General features: G+C 42.9%; 1 long non-coding RNA gene across 1 annotated transcript; it reads left to right on the forward strand.

Moving 5' to 3' along the window:
* The first annotated feature begins 2,287 nt into the window (after positions 1-2,287).
* On the forward strand, positions 2,288-3,061 carry LOC115959262. Its single transcript, XR_004084811.1, has 2 exons — positions 2,288-2,638; positions 2,740-3,061. It is a non-coding gene; the product is annotated as an uncharacterized LOC115959262 (long non-coding RNA).
* Positions 3,062-20,872: the final 17,811 nt, after the last annotated feature.

Below are 20,872 nucleotides of genomic sequence, written 5' to 3' on the forward strand. Positions count from 1 at the left end.
ATCATCCTATACATGTGTAGAATACTTATATTGAGCATCCGGAACCGTAACCTGTAAGCTTGTGGTTGTTTGTTGGATATCCTCTTGCCAGACCGCACGCGGCTCCAACTGTATGTACAACTCAATGTTAGTTACTTCAGCTATTCTCTCCAACTTGTCAAACATGATCTTTACATGTTTGTTTGTTTCTATCGCCATATACTTGTAATTAATCCGGTGCTTCAGGATTTCATTTGGCATATGATAAGTAATTTGTACGTTGTGCGCAGCAAGATTCTCACACAACTCTTCCAGGACAATCTTCTTCAATTCGTCAAGGGTCTTCAACCTACAATCAATTTGGGTATAATAGGTCTTTATACCCGGCCCTTCAAATGGCAATCCCTTGTTCGCATTGGCATTCTTAAGCGGACTGCCGTGGTATAGGATTATATCAATTTCAGGCATTGTGCACCTGTTCAAGTCAAGTTACTATGTTAGTTAAATCACATAGTCGTAAAGTGGGGGAAAAAAAGTAATGTGATCTTAAGGCTGAACATATTCAAGCCAGAATTTTCATTTGAAACATATCTACTGGAGCAACCCCAAGAGCATCAGTTAATGTTACTTGACACCATACATGTGATGCTATTACTCACATCTAGTTTTATCCAAAGCATTAACAAATTTTATCCAAAGCATTAACTGATTAATGGTAAGTAATGACTTTTTCAAGCTTTATGTTACCCATTCATTACATTCAATCACTACCCATTTCATACCCAAAATAATGATGAATAAAGTCAAAAAAACTTGTAAGATCATGATAAAAATAAAAGCCTAGAAATGATGAATAAAATTTTCATAACAAAATGGGCAAATAAATACTCAAAAAATTAACACTAACAAAACAAACTTCTATAACTCACAATATTGGTAAATTAACTAAGTTATGTCAACTATGTACAAAATAATTAGTCAAACTCTTGAACCCATACCCATAGACAACTAATACCCAACTACAATGACAATCAAATTATGCAAACCCTTACCTGAGATATCAATTTGTTGAGAGGGAAGAGCAGTGAGAGAGGCAGTGTGATGAGTGAGAGTGAGAGGCAATGTGGTGTAGGAGTTATGGGTGAGTGAGAGTTAGTGAGGCTGAGAGACTTAGTGAGGATGCTCTGTTTTTGGGTGAGAAGGCTGTGTAGAGTGTTAGCATTTGTGTTATACGGCCTGAGTGTTAAGAGTGTTATGTTTTTATAATTTTCCCCAGTGGAACTCGAGTCTTATAGACTCGAGTTACTTGTATTTTTAACCAAATTTATTTTGTGCACGTGAAGTCCTCTATTTTTATTTTGTGTGTCTGAGACTCTATTTTTATTTTATGGATCTCGAGTCATAAAGACTCGAGATCCAGGTGGCAATTTTGTACACCTGACCTAGTAGAAAATAATGGAAAGCGAGTCTTGTATGCTTGAGTTTTAAAGTGGATCTCGATTTTCTAAAACTCGAGATGTTATTTTCCTTTATTCTTTCAAACGTTGCCTAACTTACTACATAGAAAGCTGAACATTGTTAGTCTGCCCATTCCCTCCTTTTCTTCTTCCTCTTTTCTTCTTCTTTCTCCAGAAGCTTCACTTCCATTTGACTTTTCTTCTCTTGCTTTGTTTCACGAGTCAAGGCGTAATTGTTCCCAGAAGATTATTTTTTTAGATATTAATTATTTTTTTAATTTTTCTGGGTTCTGTGGAGTAAAAGAATCTGGTGGGTGATTTCAGATTTGTCTTTTAGAGCTTATTGAATCTGGGTTTTGTTGCTTGGATTGAACCAAGAAAAAGGGTATGTTCTTCTACTTCTGAATCTCAGCTCTATTAGGATTTGATATTTTGTTGCTTTTGCTTTTCCCGATCTCACCGCCGATGGTTGGTTGAGTTTTTTCATTGATTGATTTGTTGGGTTGGAGTTTTGTTGAAGATTTTGAGTTTTATTTATTTTTTTTTGAGGTTTTTGGATTTGGAATTTGTTGGAGGATCCGGTGATTGTGGATGTAGTTTGTGGCGGTGGTTGTTGTTGTGGCGGTGGCTGATGGTTCTTGGGTGGTGGCGACTGCCATTGGCTGTGCATTTGTATATTTGCTGGGTTTTGGGTAAATATATTATTTTAATACGTAGTAAATATTATTTTAATGTATAGAATTGAATGATAAAACATCTGATAAATGAGATGTTATAAAATGATCTGATAAAATAATAAAGTAGGCCTTTAGTTTGGTAAAATGACATAATTTTTGTAACAACGGCTACGAATACTCTAATCAAGGACCCTATTTTCGTGTGGACCACGCTAAGTCGCTTAAAGTCTTCTAGTGGAGACAAATGTCTTCCACTTGCCTAAAGGCGTTTAAATGTCCTCCACTAATTTTTCGAAAAGGCTTATCATAATCTACAGGACGTTGGTTTACTTGACTTTAAGTGCTGTCCTTCGTGGATATATATCACGGAAGTAAAGAGGCGTTAATTCGGGTCTCCTACAGCCATTGAGCCATAAATGGATTACAAGACTTCCATTAGGCTTATCATAATCTCGATGCTTTTCTTTCTGTTTCTCTCATCTACAATGGTGATTGCTGACCCAAGCGATATCGTCCCATCAGCCAGTGAGTCGTTTAATTAATCTAAGTGTGTTCTCTCCCGCATGGTTTTAAAAGTTTTTTATGAACTAGTTTTATATTTATCCAATTTCTTGTTTTGCTCGCAGAAAAGAAGAGTTCCTTGCCACGAGCAGTTGTTGTCCAGAGGGAACTTTATAAGAAACCCCCGGTTGAGTGGTCAAGACGTGATCCTAGTGTTAATGATCGTTAATATTGCTAAGATAGCCATGAATTATTTAGTATCCATGAGACGTTGTACTCACTCGTCCATCATTTATATGAAATAAGAGTACTCATGGATTGTTGTATTGCAGAGATACTGAATAGTTTTCTAAGATTGTGGCAACATTCAGGGAGTTGTTATGTAATAAGTAGACTGAAGTACACGTTCAGTAATAAAGTTTGGGTTGTTTTTATTTTGATCATTTATATTTCAAAATTTTAATCTTGGCCTTTATGATTAATTCCATTTTTCTATTGTCTATTTTTATTAACTTTCTAATGACACCTCATAAAATTTGGGTGATATACTGATAGAGATTAATTCCCAACGGTCACAGCAACTCAGCATAGAAGAAGAAGACAATTTTCCAACCACCAACTCAGTACAACCCAACTATCACCACCACAATCCAAAAATAACTCAAAATCAACACAAAGCAACTTAAAATCAACTCAAACCTCATTGGAAAACCCATCCCAAACCCAACTCAAAATCAACCAAAAACAAAATCAACTCAAAATCAAACCCAAAATCCACAGAAAATCAACTCAAAATTAAACCATTAACTGAAAGCCCATAACCCAAACCCAAAATCAAAATCAAATACAAACCCAATGGTGGCAGAGACTTAAGGGATCTGAGAATTAAGGAGAGAGATGAGGGATTTCCTTATGTTTCAATCATTTTCATCTTCTTCATCATCATCATCATCATCTTCTTCTCTCTTCCTTGTAGCTTTCGAACTGTCCAAAAGAAAAAAAAAAAAAGATGCACAGACTTGAGGGATGAGAGAGTTGTAGCTTTCGAAATGTTAAAAAAAAAAAAAAAATGATGCAGAGACTTGAGGGGCGGAGACTTTGTGGGTTAGGGGAAAGTGAGAGATAAGTCACTTTATGGGTTAGGTGGGTTAGGTGGGAAATAATAAAAAAAGTGAGAAAAAAAATTATTTTAATAAAAAAGTGTATATAATAGATAAACTAACGTACGTGAGTGTTTCTCTCAGCTCATATTTTTTGTTTGTCTTTAGAGTTATGCTATATATACATACATATATATATATATATATATATATATAAAAAAGCTGAAAATGGTTTTTATATTTTCTCTCTTTTAGTCACAATCCTAATAATGATGCATTAACCAGAAAAGTCTACCTGTGGTATCAATCATATAGGGCTGTTTAGTCCTTTCAAAAGAAAGATAGGTCACTCTTAGGCCATTTCTTATTAATTGTTATACTACCCTAGTGCCAAGTGTGTTTCATTTGTCAAATTTCATCAATGATGTCCCAACAAAAAGAGAAGTGATGAAGTATTCTTGTTTGCTTATATGTATGATTCTCATTTTTTATTTTCAATCTTCTTGTTTTTGATGATATAAAAACATGGACGTACATACTTAGTTTGATCTACTTGCACACGGATTAGTAATTTAACCAGAAAATTTAGAATGCTTGGGACCAAAACCAATATTGGCAGATACCGGTTCTTCTTAAAAACATGGTCACTGTTGGCTGTCAAATTTGAGAAATCTTATTTATCTAGCAAAGTTCATATTTCCTGCCACTAATAACTTACAAAGTATAGAGAAATGTGCTCAAATTTTTCTTTGTTGGGAATTTTGTGGTGAGTGGTGACCTTGTCTAATTATATGTTTTCACATTCATACTACATGTTCTTTCATGCTCTCCTTATATTATTGTTTTAAAGTTTCTCATTCTGTCAACTATTAAATGTTTATGCTAAATAATGTTCTTGTATATCTTCTTACTAAAAACATTCTCATAAAGCCATGTTCCTTGAAAAAACAGCTCGCCTGCCGATATTGCTTGCTTTGGGTGGTTAAAGAATAAGAATTGAAAATTACCTGTTTATACTCCTCTTTTGAAACTGTTAAATATTAATTAGTAATATTAGCAACGTGATGTGTTAGATCATGTTGTGTATGCTAGAATAGATGCGGAAGAGGAAGCATAGAGGAGGAACACTGAGAACACGAGGGTTACGTGGTTCAGTCTTACGGCCTATATCCACGGAGGAATCCCTTAAGGGCTACATCTTTATTGTCTGAGAGTGTAGTACAATAACCTCCTATGTTACAATGAACCCTAACATGAGTATATATAGGCGACTAAACCCTAGACTACTAGTACAAGCAGGAATGGGCTTGGGCCTATTACATTGGGCTAATATGTCTAATATATATCTCTAACACTCTCCCTCAAACTCAAGGCGGAAGCTCGATGAAGACTTGAGGTTGGATAAGCATGAGAAGATCACTTGAAGATGCCTTGTAGAATGCCTCTAAAGAAACCACAATGAAGAATGTGCCAATTGTCCAATTTCAAAGCTTCAAATGAAGAAACGGAGGCCAAAATCGGAATCTACGCGAAAAATTGAACAAGATAGGCCCTTTTGGAAATTTTGACTTTTGGTCAAAGGTCAACCCAAAAAGTCAAAGTCAACTGGTCCAGAGTCAAAGTCAACAGTCAAAGTGCTCACGGGTCAGATCCGGGTGGTCCGGGTCGGGTCGGTCCGGGTCAATGACGTGGTGCTGATGAGACGACACTGCTGACGTGGCTGATGACGTTTCTCTGATGATGTGGACTAGGGAGTGCGTGGCATGCTGACGTGGATAGGTGACGTCACACGTCATTAACGGCAGCTCTTCGGCGCGTGTTCTATTCCACCGGCGCGTGTCTGGAACTTCCGAAGGCGCGTGAAGGCGCGTGCAATGGAAATTAATGCTCGGACTTCGGTGGTTTGGCAGATCGGCGAGCTACGAGGCCGTCATGGCGGAGCGTGTAACCATAGGAGAATCTGACCCTGTGAAATCGGCGGCGGCGCGTGGAGAAGTCGCTAGACGTGCTCCACGGCATATCGCGACCAAAACCCAGGAACCCGACCTCCAACGGCAGCCGCACACGCCACCACGCGCGAACAATGGCTCCTGGAACTCTCACGAGCACCGCCGCAGATTCTCGACTCCCAGGCTAGATCTCAGTCACATGCGCCACCAAGACGGCCTTCTTGTCCACCGATCTACTTGGCCTAAGAATCTGGTGGTCATACGACGCTGCACACGCCACCACGCGCCACCTGGGTTTCTAGTTGCTCCTTCACATGCCGGTGAACATTGCACTCTCCTGCCACGCGCCGACAATGCTGCTGATGTCATCTGACGTCATATGATGACGTCAGCGACACGTCATCAGCCACGTCAGTAGTGTCGTCTCGTCAGCACCACGTCACCTTGCTGACTGTTGACCCAGACCGACCCGACCCGGACCACCCGGATCTGACCCGTGAGCACTTTGACTGTTGACTTGACTCTAGACCAGTTGACTTTGACTTTGACTTTTTTGGGTTGACCTTTGACCAAAAGTCAAAATTTCCAAAAGGGCCTATCTTGCTCAATTTTTCGCGTAGATTCCGATTTTGGCCTCCGTTTCTTCATTTGAAGCTCCGAAATTGGACAATTGGCACATTCTTCATTGTGGTTTCTTCAAAGGCATTCTTCAAGGCATCTCCAAGTGATCTTCTCATGCTTATCCAACCTCAAGTCTTCATCGAGCTTCCGCCTTGAGTTTGAGGGAGGGTGTTAGAGATATATATTAGACATATTAACCCAATGTAATAGGCCCAAGCCCATTCCTGCTTGTACTAGTAGTCTAGGGTTTAGTCACCTATATATACTCATGTTAGGGTTCATTGTAACACAGGAGGTTATTGTACTACACTCTCAGATAATAAAGATGTGGCCCTTAAAGGATTCCTCCGTGGATATAGGCCGTAAGGCTGAACCACGTAATCCTCGTGTTCTCAGTGTTCCTTCTCTATGCTTCCTCTTCCGCATCTACTCTAGCATATACAACATGATAAAACACATTACATTGCTAATATTTAACAGGAACTATTATGTTATCTTTCCTTCCTTAGCATGTTTGGCATTATGTTTTCAGCCCCAATATAGTTGGGTTAACCCAGCCAAAATGCACAGGTGGCTTGGTAGGATACATAAACTTTGGCCCTGTCATGGATAGTTCAGGTCTGCTTTCACCCATTTTAAAACAGTAAGGCTATAAAAATTAAACGCAAAACCATATCAAAGATTAAAGGAACTAAAAACTTAGACCATACTTGACAGCAACCTAAAGCCCTGTCATAGATAAGATTACTATTATTGCACTTCCAAAAATTGGCTGTCAAAATGCAACCTAAAGCTGCAGTTTACACTAAATAAATTAAAAATAGTGAGGGTTTAGTACAACAGATGCTTTCCATGTGAAAGTACACTCAATCAAACCACAAAGTAAAAGGCTGAACATCTTAAATTTAAATTAAGAAACAAGCAGATAGCTATGTAGGGAAAAAAAGAGGGGGGGAGGGGGATTCCCTTATTATGACCAAGAATCTTTATTATGATGTTTCAAAAATACCATATAGCTAATAAGAAAGTAAATTCGAAGATAGAAGACACAAAGTTATGGTGCATTCCCATAACCTTTCTTCAATGTATCCCCACCACACCAAAGGTCATACCAGAATTGCACCTTACTAGAGGTCATTGGCAAACAAGCCCCTTGGTTTTAAGCACCAAATGCTGGAAGCCTGGAGATAATTTTATCTTAACATTGTTTTATTTATTTTTACAAGTCAATTATATTTTTATTGGTCATTTGGATTTTAGGATTTTATTTTAAGTCTCATTAGTTACTTAGGTTATTAGTATTTTAATTTCATAGAGTAAAGGTTAGTTTTGTAATTCAGTTATTTAGGCTTTCATAAGTCAACAACAATTAGGATCTAGTCCTAGTAGTCTATACATGCATGCTATTGTACTGACTTGGCTTGTAAGCTCACAAGCCCGCATATATCAGCACACACATGCTTGGACAAATATACAATTTTTTTTAATATGTAATATTTGGACAAATCTACAAATTAAAGTACACTAATGATTATATATTTGATTGGGCCAGGCGTAGGCTCATCAAACTAAACAAACTAAGCAACCTTAAGCTTGGAAATTTCCTCATAATGAGCTCAAGTTTTTATATTCACAATTACACCCGCACCCAATTGGTCCTAAACCTACAATCTTATCTTCCATCTTTAGAAAGTGCCATTTGAGCTAGAGCTCACTAGCACCTAAGCAAAGCATGATTCAAACTTGATTCAAACTCAATGACCAAAGTAAGTAAAAAAATCAGTAATGGATTAAGTGAAAGTAGTGCTAACTTGACGAAGCTTTTCAAATGATTGTACATTTTTTTCCCTCCTTTGCATCTAAACAAAATATCACCATGAGGATGTTTAGACGTTGATGTTTACAAATTTTATCATCTAGAAAGAGAACTTTTCACTCAAAACCTAAGTTAAAATGCAAAAGTGAGCCAAACTCAACACCTACCCTTCTTGTGTGAAGTCTGTGGGCTTTCTCCCATGGCCTAAAGACATTGTAGGGATTGGTGTCATTAACAGGTGGAGGAGGCTGTAAAAAACAAGTAGTAGAGGCTGTGAATAGCTTAAAATTAATGGGCAGTTGAATCAAATTATTTCATGCAAATAGTACGAGGAAAAATCTATGTTTATGGAGCAAGATCGACTTGCCACACAGATTACTCAAGTAGTTTTGCAGCAAGTCTTGATTTTGTTGAAGAACAGTCCAATAAATGTTTTTTTTTTTTAAATGTAACTACATGTTGTTTTAGTTTTTTGCTTCTCTTTTTGACGTTGTTCGTAATGACTTTCAGCCGTTTGGTGGATAACCACAAAATTTCATGCTTCCACAGTTTTACATTATTTGATGAATTGATCAACCAGCCAACGTTTATTTTATTGTTGATTGGCATTGTTGATTTGGTATTGCATTACTAATAGTCATTTTTCCATGTGCAGATTGAAGGATATCTCCGTTTGTTGAGAAGTCACCCAGTGGGCATGGAGGACTATAAGGACATTTCTGATGTGTTGAAGGTAGTGAATGAGATTGACTGTGTACAACCTCCTATCCCTGAGGCCTTGAATGAGGAGGCAGCTACTCCAGCGGCAGCGGCTACTCAGAGGCCAAGCACTACTAAGAGTCCAAGCACAAGCATAGCTCCTGCTGGACGTGGCTCTCGTCCGCCTGTTGCTACCCCTCGGGTTGCTACTCCCAATCCCTCTCCATCCACCCCACATCCATCTCCTAGCCCCACCATCCCTTCACCCCCCCCCCCAATCCATCTCCTAGCCCCAACATCCCTTCACCCACCCCACTTTCATCTCCTACCCCAACATCCCTCCACCCACCCCACATTCATGTCCCAGGTCTGACATCCCTCTACCCACCCCACGGTCATTTCCTGACCTTTCACCCATTCCATCCTTTGACCTGGGTATTCATCTAACCCCTCTTGACATGCACACGAAGCTACCTTCCCATAGTATGTCTACTAGCCTTCTTCAAGCATCGACCCACCCCATGTTTAGGTTGAGCAGGCTGTTGGGTTACCTGTAAAGCCAAAAGGTTGGCCGAAATGCATATCAAAGGCACCTCCTTGTGGGACAGGAGGTCACAAACATGGACACAGAGCTAGGCATGAGGCATCTGACAAAGGACATGCAAGACCTCCTCCTCCGCACAATAAATATTATACGAGACAACATAAGGTTCAAAAAAGGTAGCTGACATAGAATTTGTGAATAAGCATTTTGATGTGAAGAAAGGATAGGCTAGTCTAGTATTTTGTTGTGAACAAGTGTACAAAGTTAGGTATGTATATTTTGTGATGTATTCTCCATTATGTGAACAAGCTGAAATGATATATAGAAAATGCCTTTTTGGAAATGAATATATACAGTTTGATTATAAAACTTTCATATACAGGGAAATGCCTTATAATCTGATTGATTGTGAATATGCAGGGAACTGCCTTTTTGGAAATTTGATAATGTTTGATTGTGGATATCAGGGGGCTGTGCCATGTGCTAATGTTGAAGATATTACTGAATAAATCTTGGTTGGTGTGATAATCCATTGCATTGATGCTGAGGTTCCCCCCACCTTATTCACTTGTCTTTTTGGAATTTAAATCTTTTTAGGTGGATTGTCTCACATGTCATTATGCATGTGGGCTGGGATTTTCATGCCTTGTTATCTCATATTGTTGAAATTGAAATTCTTTGTTAGAAGTTCTGTTATTTGCATGGATGACATGTTATGTGATTAAATATGTACCTGTTATATATTTTTTTTATTAAATTGCATCTGTGTTTAATGGTGGCAGGTTAAGCTTGTGAAATGCTACCTTCTAAGTTTTTAAATGTGATTACCATGCTTGGTATCTTTTATCTTGCAGGATATATGATCCTATTTCATAAAAAAAACATTTTGAATTTGTGACTTCTTTTCTTTTTAGTAGTATTTGAAATGAATTTCTTTTGTACGTAATATATATATTTTGTGTGCATTGGGCTGTGCATGTTTACATTCTTATGGCTGCATTCCTTAGATTTATACCTTGAAACGCCATGGAAATCATTCCATTGTATGCGTTTCTGTGCATATCTGCACACTTCAAGGATTCAAAGAATGGCATGTCTACATTCTAATGGCTCCATAACTTCCTTAAACAATATGGAATATGGAGTTGACTCAGTGCTGCCTTCTAGAAATTTCACATTTCTAATGCTACCTGTATGCAGGTTGATCGCCTTGTTGGTAAAGATCATCTCTTTAAGCGCAGCATTATTCTGATAAAAGCTTGGTGCTATAATGAAAGTCGTATTCTTGGTGCCCATCATGGTTTCTTTTCAACCTATGCTTTGGAGACATCGGTCCTTTATATTTTCCATCAATTTCATTCTTCCCTAAATGCACCTTTAGCAGTGAGTGCTCTTACAAATTAAAATTGAATTGCTTACTAGATGCATATATTAGAATGAATACTTAATTTAATTTTTTCTTCCCCTCCCAATAGGTTCTCTACAGATTTTTAGATTACTTCAGCAGATTTAATTGGGGAAGTTATTGTATTATTTTAAGTGGACCAGTTTGTAAATCTTCTCTACCTGATATTGTAGGATATCCCTTAGTCTTTGTGATGTTGGATGGCTTCATTTTTGTTTTTTGTTTTTTAATCCCTCTCAATGATACTAGTATCTTTTCTTTTCTTTTTATATTTTTTTGGAAACATTACGATTTCTTTTAAAAAAATTGAATATGATCAAAATTAGCAAATGATGGGGAAACCAAAAAAATAAAAAATAATAAATTCAAGTGGAACTCGAGTTCCATTATGAAAAAAAGAAAAGAAAAAACAGTATAAATCGAGCATTAGAAACTCGAGTTCCATTTAGTACTTGAGTTCACTAGCAGTGAGTACGCCAAGCAGAGAGTTCAAAATTATTTATGACCAAATGCCACTGGAAAAATTCTCAGTGGAAATCGAGTTTTTGAAACTCGATTTACATTGCAGTGGCTTTTTCGTAAATAAATCCATTACAAATCGAGTCTTTGAAACTTGATTTCTACTGGCAGTTATTTACGAACATGCCATTCAAATGGAAATCGAGTTTAGAAGACTCGATTTCCACTGAGAAATTTTTTTGTTTCTTGCCCCACCTGCAACAGTAAACCAGATTCACAGCTGTATCACACACAATAGTAAACAACCAGATACCAGCATAATATACATACATACATATATATATATATATATATATATATAAACATATGAGGGAACCAACCTAAGAAGATGCAGATGAAATCAGCACGTATGTTGAAGTCAGTTGCAATAAAAAGCTACACAACGCAACTAATCTAACGAGTACAATGGGTAGAGAATAGTTCAATTACAAGAACATTCAGCAATAAACAAAATAACAACTAAGTCGATACAACATAGTCTACATAGTCGCCTAGCACTTGTCCATACTGAAGATAACCACAACTTCCACGTACAATGCCATTCCAAAATCGAGTCTCCACTCGCTTGACAAACATTTAAATATGGTCGTTAGTTCCCAAATGCAAAGAACAAAAAGCAAATGAAATTCTATGCATATTACATCTCAGCTACTTTGTACAATCTGAGCATATTATATAAAAACAACATTTGCCTAGTTTGTAACACTACCGCTTATTGAAACCCCATGGGAATTGGGACATCTTCTACGGTTATGCTCCTCTTCATGACACACTCTGCATTGTAGACTTTGACAAACTTCAATTGCATGTGAACAAGGGATCTTAATATTTTGCCACTTTCCACAACCACATGTTCTAGCCAATATGTTTATTTCGTGACTGTGGTTTCCCCCTCCACCGCTATAGTCGTTGTATGGGGTAAGTACTTGATATATACCAACTTCATGATTAAGTTCCCTTGATAGGCCAAGAATGTATTGACCCTTTGTGATGAATTAACCAATTACTTAGCCAAGTTAATTAATTAATTCAATTTGCAAGCAATAAGCATGGTAGCACAAACAAATCACCAACTAAGTTAATATGCAGTGGAAAATAAATTGACATGGTGATTTGTTTATTATAAGAACCAAGTATAAGACTTCTGGGTCTTAGATCACTTGGGCTCACAATTTATTTGTAGTGGGCTTGAGGATTTCCTACTATGGGTCGTTCTCGGCATAGAGACTCAAAGCAACGCCCAGTTGATATTCACTCCCTTGACTATTCTCTCTCCAATTTTCTGAACCCCTTTCTTCTCCCAACTTTCTTCTATTTATAGCCAAGGTTAGTGGGGAGATTATGATTACAACCACCGTTAGTGCTACTGAAGGTCCAATGTTATCTGATTAAAGTGGATATTCAAGTGGGAGGGCGGTGCAGCATTTATGATCTTGGAACTTGGTTCCATCTTGCCCGGTTATGCTCGGCAACTCAGTTTCCTGTGCATATCATATCTTCCCGGGAACGATTCATATACACGACCGGGAACGTTTGACCGACCACCACTTGGAACTCAATACCCTATACTTGTTTGTTCATTTAGGTAGCTTCAAGAAGGGCGCAGGAGAAATGGACCTTCCTGTTGGGCCTGTGCCTAAGGCCGGTATAGGACTGGGCCCAGGGCCTGTATGGGCCTGTGCCTAAGGACGGCATGGAGCTGGGCCCAGGGCCTGTATGGGCCTGGGGTCTCGGTGCCGTACAATAGCCCCCCCTTGATTCATACTCGGTCGCCGAGAAGAATCAAGGAGTTGCTTGGGCCTTCTGACCTCGGGAATCTTCTAGCCTGGGACTTATGACTGTTACTTCTCATTAATATTCATCTCAAAAGACGCGCCGTTTCGCGGTGCTAGGCGCAGTCGTCATTATTGCCTGACGGTTCGCGAACCGAAGCGGCGCGCGAATCGGTTACGCTTGGCATTCGCTGGGTCGTTCGTACACTGTGCCCATTTATTGCTTGATTAGGCGTTTCTTCTTCCCCCATTTCTTTTTGGCTCTATAAATATTCCCCCTCTAAACACTATTCCATTTTTTCTTCGCCTCTGATCTTTAGTGCTTACTCTCTGCCGACCACATTTCTGTGCGCTTGCTTGTTCAGTGTTCTTTTCCTCCTTAGAACCCAAAGTAAGTTTTTCTTCCCCTTCCTGTTCCTTCAGCTTTATTTCTTTGAGTTCACTTTTGTAGTTTTAGGCATTAGAGATGGGTTACTCTTACCTTATAGAATCCCCGGCTGCTTTGGCCACCTTTAGGAATAAATTTAACATTCCCAATGACGTGGATGTGGCTTATTGTCATAAGAGTGACATTGAACTCCACCGAGGGCAGGGTATAGCCTTCTTTCCTTTGATATCCATTTTAGAAGGTAGGGTCAGGTTCCCCGTAGATCCCCTCTTGATAAACACACTCACTTACTATGGGCTGTGCCCCGACCAGCTTCCTCCCAATTTTTACCGGGTAGTCAGTTGTGTCAGTAAGTTGAACCACACCTTTAACTTACAGCTAGACCACCATGATATTAACCAAATGTATAGCCTCTGTGGGAGCAAAGCCACCAATTATTACCTAAAGACAAGAGACGCTCGGGTACGGCTGATATCATGCCTACCTGATTCGAACAGGAACTCCGCTGGGGAGTTCGTTAGGGTGCGCGGCAATTGGTTTGCCGGGGAGATCCCTTGCCCCCTTACACGGCGTGAAGTGGGTTCGTACCATCCCCCTCGCATAATTGCTTTCCTCCACCCCTTCTTTTCTTCTTGTTGGAGTAAAAAATTTTTTTTTATTGCTAGAGACTAATGTGTCACCTGTTCTTTTGCAGACGGCAAAGTGTTTGTGCAGGACCTCAGACCCGTCCACGTCAAGGACTTAAACTTCGTCCTTCGTTCCGAGATATACGTGCATTGGGACGGGCAACTCCGGGCCTCGCACTTGATCCTCGGAGTGGAGCCGGTTTATTTTACCTGGCAGGCTTTCAAGCAGGCACTCATAGTTGACAGCCCCCTGCTATCGTATATAGACGTCCGGTACGTGAACTTTTTGCCGCCAAAGCTTACAACCGGGGAAGCGAGGGAATTTGGTCGGCGGTTTACCTGCGCGGACGAGCTAGCACCTTTGCGAGACGAATCCGCAGAACGAGCATCCCGGCGCCTCAGGGAGATAGCACACGAAGCCATACAGCAAGAAAACCAAGCGCAAGAGCAACCCATTCCCGAGAATCCAGCCGCCGTGCCTCCACAACAAGTGATAGAAGCGGCTGCCTTGCTAGCTGAAGCTATCCAACCTAGTGGAAGGATGGTATTGAGGAAGGTGATGACAATAGACCGGTTCGTGCCCGGTGCCCGGCAAACCAATCAGCCCCCGACATCCTAGGGCCGGGGTCAAGCGCCTCAGCCTTCACCCTCCACGCAGGCCGGACGTGCTCGAAAGAAACAAAAAGTTACCGATCAACCTTCCACGGGCCCGGGAGATGCCGCTATCCAGACTCCTCCCCGACCAACAGGTGGAATCGTTATCCGTGAGCCGCAAACCGAAGCTAGCACGGGGGGCGCGTCCTCCTCCCAAGTGGCTCCAGCGTGGGAGCCAAAGCTACTTCTGGACGACAAGCCCTTGCCCTCAACCGCCTGTATTCGGATGTGGGATAAGGGCGAGGGCGGTGAAAACGGCTAAGGAAAAGCTCAAGCTAGCCAAAGCCATCAGCCTTAACACCTCCAACGCCGAGGAGATTGCCGATCTTAGGGCAGGCTTGGCGACCGCGGAGCAAAAATGGTACGATGTCGGTTTTGCTGATGCCGAAAACTCCGCTGAGCCGGTGGTGGCTCGGGCTCGGAATATGGGCTTTGAGGCCGGGTGGTTTGCCGCTCTTCAAGCAATGGGAGTTCCCGAGGATTCGCATCTGAGAGACCCCGGTCAGATTCCATTCCCGAGCCCTGCTCCTGCCACCCAGGATGCCCCAGTTGCTATTGATGAGGAAGAGACGGCCAGTATGAGGGAGTTGGTTGAACAAATCGATGCCCATGCCGAGCCCGAGGAAACGGAAGCAACCAGTATCCCGACTGTGCAGGAGCTTCTCGGTGAGGATCCGCCCTTCCCCCTGACCGTCCAGCAGGAAGTAACACCGCCAACCCTACCTCCCAGCTAATTTTACTTTTATTTGCTAGCTTATTTTATTTTGTTAGTTTTATTTGCCTATGTCACCGGGATGTGGTGACTGAATAATTGCCTTAATCTGTTGGTTTTATTTGCCCACGTCACCGGGATGTGGTGACTGAACAATTTGTTTAATTAGTAGTCCGTTTTCTTTTCTCGTTTCAATTCGTTGAATGAATTTATATCTATTTATGTGTTTTGCTCGAACTATGCCAGTGCTATGGCCGCTTAATAGAATGGTACCCCCGAAAACCTGTTGTGCGGCGCTTTGTGTAATTTGAGAGCGCTAATTGATTTAGTATTTGTTAAAGGGTCAGATTTTCATCAAGCTTTGATTTAACCGAGAATCGTGTTTTCGTCTTTGGAGTATTCGCTTGTTAGGTTTCCACCTGTTCGGAGATTTTAGTTTAACCGAGAACCAGGTTTCTGTCCTTAGATATTTATTCGTAAGGTTTCCACCTGCTCGGCGATATTGATCGAGCCGAGGGCCAGGTTTCTGTCCTTAGTGATTCATTCGTCAGGTTTCCACCTGCTCGGCGATATTGATCGAGCTGAGGGCCAGGTTTCTCTCCTTAGTGATTCATTTGTAAGGTTTCCACCTGCTCGGCGATATTGATCGAGCCGAGGGCCAGGTTTCTGTCCTTAGTGATTCATTTGTAAGGTTTCCACCTGCTCGGCGATATTGATCGAGCCGAGGGCCAGGTTTCTGTCCTTAGTGATTTATTTGTAAGGTTTCCACCTGCTCGGCGATATTGATCGAGCCGAGGGCCAGGTTTCTGTCATTATTTGTAATTCTCTTGGTGTGCGGTTACGGAGTCAAAAACAGCATATACAAAAAAGTTCATCATGCTCTGAATTTCAATGGAATACAAGTTCTGGCTTACACCGATGATTATGGGTAGAATTTCTTTAAGTTGTTGGCGTTCCATGGTCGGGGGAGCGGCCTCTCGTCAAGGTCTTCCAAGTAGTAGGCCCCTGCACCCGCGATGGCTGTGACTCTGTATGGTCCCTCCCAACTCTGAGCAAACTTCCCTGCAGCCATGTCCCGCATGTTCCCCACTACCCTTCTTAACAATAGCTCCCCGGCACTGAATTCCCTGCCCTTTACATTTCGGTTGTACCTTTGGGCCAGCTTCTGCTGATACTCGGCAAGCCGTACGGTCGCGGCCTCTCTGCATTCTTCTAGCCAATCCAAATGCTCCATCATCAGGTCGGCGTTTTGTACGGGGTCAAACCCGGCAACCCGTGCACTGCATAAGCTCACCTCGGTCGGTATCACTGCTTCTGCTCTGTATGTCAGAGAAAACGGGGTTTCCCCCGTGGATCTTCTGGGGGTCGTGCGGTATGCCCATAATACACTGGGTAGTTCTTCTGCCCATCTTCCTTTTGCTCCATCCAACCTTCTCTTGAGCCCGTTCAAAATAGTCTTGTTCACTGCTTCAGCTTGGCCGTTGCTTTGTGGGTATGCCGGGGTTGAATACTTGTTCTTGATGACGAGCTCGCTGCAAAAGGTCCGAAAAGCGTTGCTGTCGAACTGTAGCCCATTGTCTGTCACTAGCGAATTCGGCACCCCAAACCTTGTGACTATGTTTTTCCATACAAATTTTTTCACGTCAGTATCCCGGATATTAGCCAAGGCTTCAGCTTCAGCCTACTTTGTGAAATAATCTACAGCCACCAACATAAAACGGCGGTTCCCCGTTGCTCGGGGGAATGGCCCGAGGATGTCAAGCCCCCATTGTGCAAATGGCCACGGGCTGCTGACAGGATTTAGACGTCCTGCATGCTGATGGATCATTGGGGCGTGCTTTTGACACTGCTTACAACTCCGAACGTATTCGGCGGCATCCTTCTGCATCTGTGGCCACCAAAACCCCTGTGTCATCGCTCTGTGTGCTAAAGATCGTCCCCCAGCATGCCCGCCGCACACTCCATCATGCAGCTCGGTCAGAAGCTCTTTGACTCTTTCGGGATGTAGGCACAAGAGGTAAGGGCCTGCGAAGGACCTTCGGTACAACTTTCGGTTCGAAGACAGCCAGTACTTGGGAGCCATTCGTCGAATCTTGTTGGCCTCGGCCTCATCCTCTGGAACTTTATCTTCGGCAGGGAAATCTATGATCGGGTTCATCCAACATGGACCAGCCACTGCCACCTGCGCAACCTCTACTCTGGCCGGGTCGAGAATACTCTTCACACAGATGCTTGGCTCCCTTACAAGTTCTATCGTGATAAGCCTCGGTGTGTCCTCGGTAGCCGAAGAGGCTAACGTGGCAAGAGAGTCAGCGTGCTTGTTCTGTGACCGGGCTACCTGGGATATCTTGACCGTTCCAAACTGGCCGATAATCTGCTTTGCCGTACTTAGATAAGCTTTCATTCGGGGATCCCGAGCCTCGAAGTCCCTAGTGATCTGATAAACAACCAGCCGAGAGTCCGAGTAGATCTCTACGTCCTTTGCGCCCAGATGCAATACTGCCCTCAACCTGGCCAATAGGGCTTCATATTCGGCTTCGTTGTTCGAGGCTTTGAACCCCAATCTGAAGGAGTGTTCCAGCCGTATACCCTCAGGGGTGATTATGACAATGCCAGCCCCGGCCCCCATAGCATTTGATGCGCCGTCCACAAATAATCTCCACGGGCGAATCTCCGCACTACAGATTACTTTGCCTTCATTCTTGGGTGTAAATTCTGCGATGAAATCAGCGAGAACCTGTCCCTTCACCGAGCTTCTAGGTCGGTATCTTATGTCAAACGATCCCAGCCGAGTCCCCCATTTGGCAATCCGCCCTGTGAAGTCGGATCTCTTCAACAGTGTCTGCAATGGATACTCGGTGAGGACGAACACTGTGTGTGCCTAGAAGTAATGTGGTAACTTCCTCGTGGCGTGCACCAGAGCCAAAACTAACTTCTCAAGAGGCAGGTACCTTGTCTCGGCATCGACCAAGGTTTTGCTCACGTAATACACCGGCATTTGCACTCCCCGGTCCCTTAGCAACACAGCACTTACGGCATGATCAGTAACTGCAAGGTACATAAACAGATCCTCCCCGGGCTCCGGGGCCATCAACCTCGGCGCCTTTGCCAAATATTCCTTTAGTTCTCGAAAAGCTTCATCACAGCTCTCGTCCCATCGAAACCCCTTCCACTTTTTCAGAAGCTGATAAAACGGCCGGCAGCGATCGGCAAACTTGGAGATAAATCGATTCAGGGCGGCTAACATTCCAGTGAGCACTTGCACCTCTTTGGGATTGCTTGGTGGTTTGAGGCGGTTCACGGCTTCTATTTGGTCGGGGTTTGCTTCTATTCCCCGAGTAGAGATCAGATATCCCAGGAACTTACCAGCCCCCACTCCGAAAGTGCACTTCTCAGCATTCAGGCGCAACTTGTGCCGACGTAGTATCTCGAACACTCCCCGGAGATCTTCGGTATGCTGTGACTCGATTCTGCTTTTTATCACCATGTCGTCGATATAAACTTCAACCGTGCATCCAACTTTTCTCGGAACATTCTCGTCATCATTCGCTGATACGTAGCCCCGGCATTCTTCAATCCGAACGGCATGACCTCGTAGTGATAGTTTGCATTCGGGGAGATAAATGCTGTCTTTTCTCGGTCTTCGGACGCCAAGGCAATCTGGTGGTAGCCCTGGAAGGCATCTAGGAAGCTCATCCTCGGGTGTCCGTATGTTACATCTACTAGCTGGTCAATCTTGGGCATCGGGAATGGGTCCTTGGGACATGCCTTGTTCAAGTCTGTGAAATCTACACAAACTCTCCATTTCCCGTTCTTCTTCTTCACCACGACAGTGTTTGCCAACCACTTCGGGAAGAATATCTCCTTTATAGCCCCGGCCTCCTTCAGCGCCTGTACCTCTAGGTTTACTGCATCGACATGTTCTTTTGACGCTCTTCTCGGTTTTTGCTTCTTCGGGGGGAATAATGGATCCACGTTGAGTCTGTGGACAATGAACTCGGGATCTACGCCGGGCACTTCATACGGGTTCCATGCGAAAACATCTATGTTCTGCAACAGGAACAACAACATCTCTACCCTTTCCCGGTCATTCATGCTTGTACCTATCTGGAAATATCTGTCAGTATCTGGGAGAATTCTTACCTTCAGCACCTCCTCGGCAACGTCCGCCCCAGTTTCCCCCTGGGGTTTCTGTAATTGCTATGAATTGTCTTTCTCGTTTTCCTCAGTTTGACCGAGCTGCTCTTTCTCCCACCTGACCGCGGCGACAAGGCACTGCCTCGCCACCTGTTGGTTCCCCCTTACCACGGCAACTCCATTCTCAATGGGAAACTTTACTTTCACGTGAAGGGTGGACGGAACAGCCCCCATGGCGTGAATCCATGGCCTTCCCAGGATTGCGGTGTATGGTGCGAATGATCGGACTACTATAAATGTAACTACAACTCCCTTGCCTCCCATGTCCACTGGAAGAGAGATTTGCCCTCGGGAATTACGACTCTCCCGTCGAACGAGACCAACGGCATGTCATACTTTGCCAAATCTTGGGCCTTTAACCTGAGCCCTTCAAAGAGGTCCAGGTACATGACGTCAGCCCCACTTCCTTGATCAATCATTACCCTTTTCACCAGGAATCCGCCTATCCGGGCTGTCACCACCAAAGCATCGTCGTGGGGTTGGACTGTCCCTTCAAAATCGTCTTCTCCGAACGAGATGGACAGCCGTCCAACTTTTCTCTTCTTGGATGATTCTCCCTCCGCGCAGGCCACTGTCAATACCCTTTTTGCCGCTGCTGCCCTTCTTGGTGCGGCGTGGATGACTTCGATTATCCCCAGGGGTGGTGGAAGGGGATTCCTTTTCTGTTGGGCGCCCTGCCCGGTTTCTCGGTCAATGGAATCTGCTACAAATTCTTTCAGGTGCCCGGCCCTTACTAGCTGTCCGAGATGATCTTTTAATACCCGACACTGCTCGGTGGTGTGCCCCTTGTCTCTGTGATAGGTGCAGTATAGGTTTTGGTTCCTCCGAGATGGGTCGCCCCCCATTTTGTTCGGCCACCTGAAGAATGGCTCATTTTTGATCCGTTCCAAGATCTTATGCACAAGCTCCTTAAACACCACATTAACCCCGTCGATTTGCACCTCTGGTTCCTGCATTCTGAAATCTCTTTTCGGTTTCGTCGGCAAAATGCTTTGCCGAGATCTCCCCACTAAAGGAGCTTTCCCCCTGCTTTGCAGCCGGTCATCCTCCAGGCGTTTGTACTCCTCTATGCGTCTCATCAGTTGCCTCATATCCTCGGGGGGTCTTCTCGTCAGTGACTCCCGTAATTCAGAATCTTCAGGGAGCCCCATCCTGAAGGTGCTTGCTGCAATTTTCTCGTTTCCTCCCCCAATCTCGTTGTAGAGTTCCCAGTATCGGCTGGCATAACTCCGAAGGGTTTCCCCGACCCTCATCTT

The sequence above is a fragment of the Quercus lobata genome, chromosome 9, assembly GCF_001633185.2.
Source record: "Quercus lobata isolate SW786 chromosome 9, ValleyOak3.0 Primary Assembly, whole genome shotgun sequence".
NCBI classification, from domain to species: domain Eukaryota; kingdom Viridiplantae; phylum Streptophyta; class Magnoliopsida; order Fagales; family Fagaceae; genus Quercus; species Quercus lobata.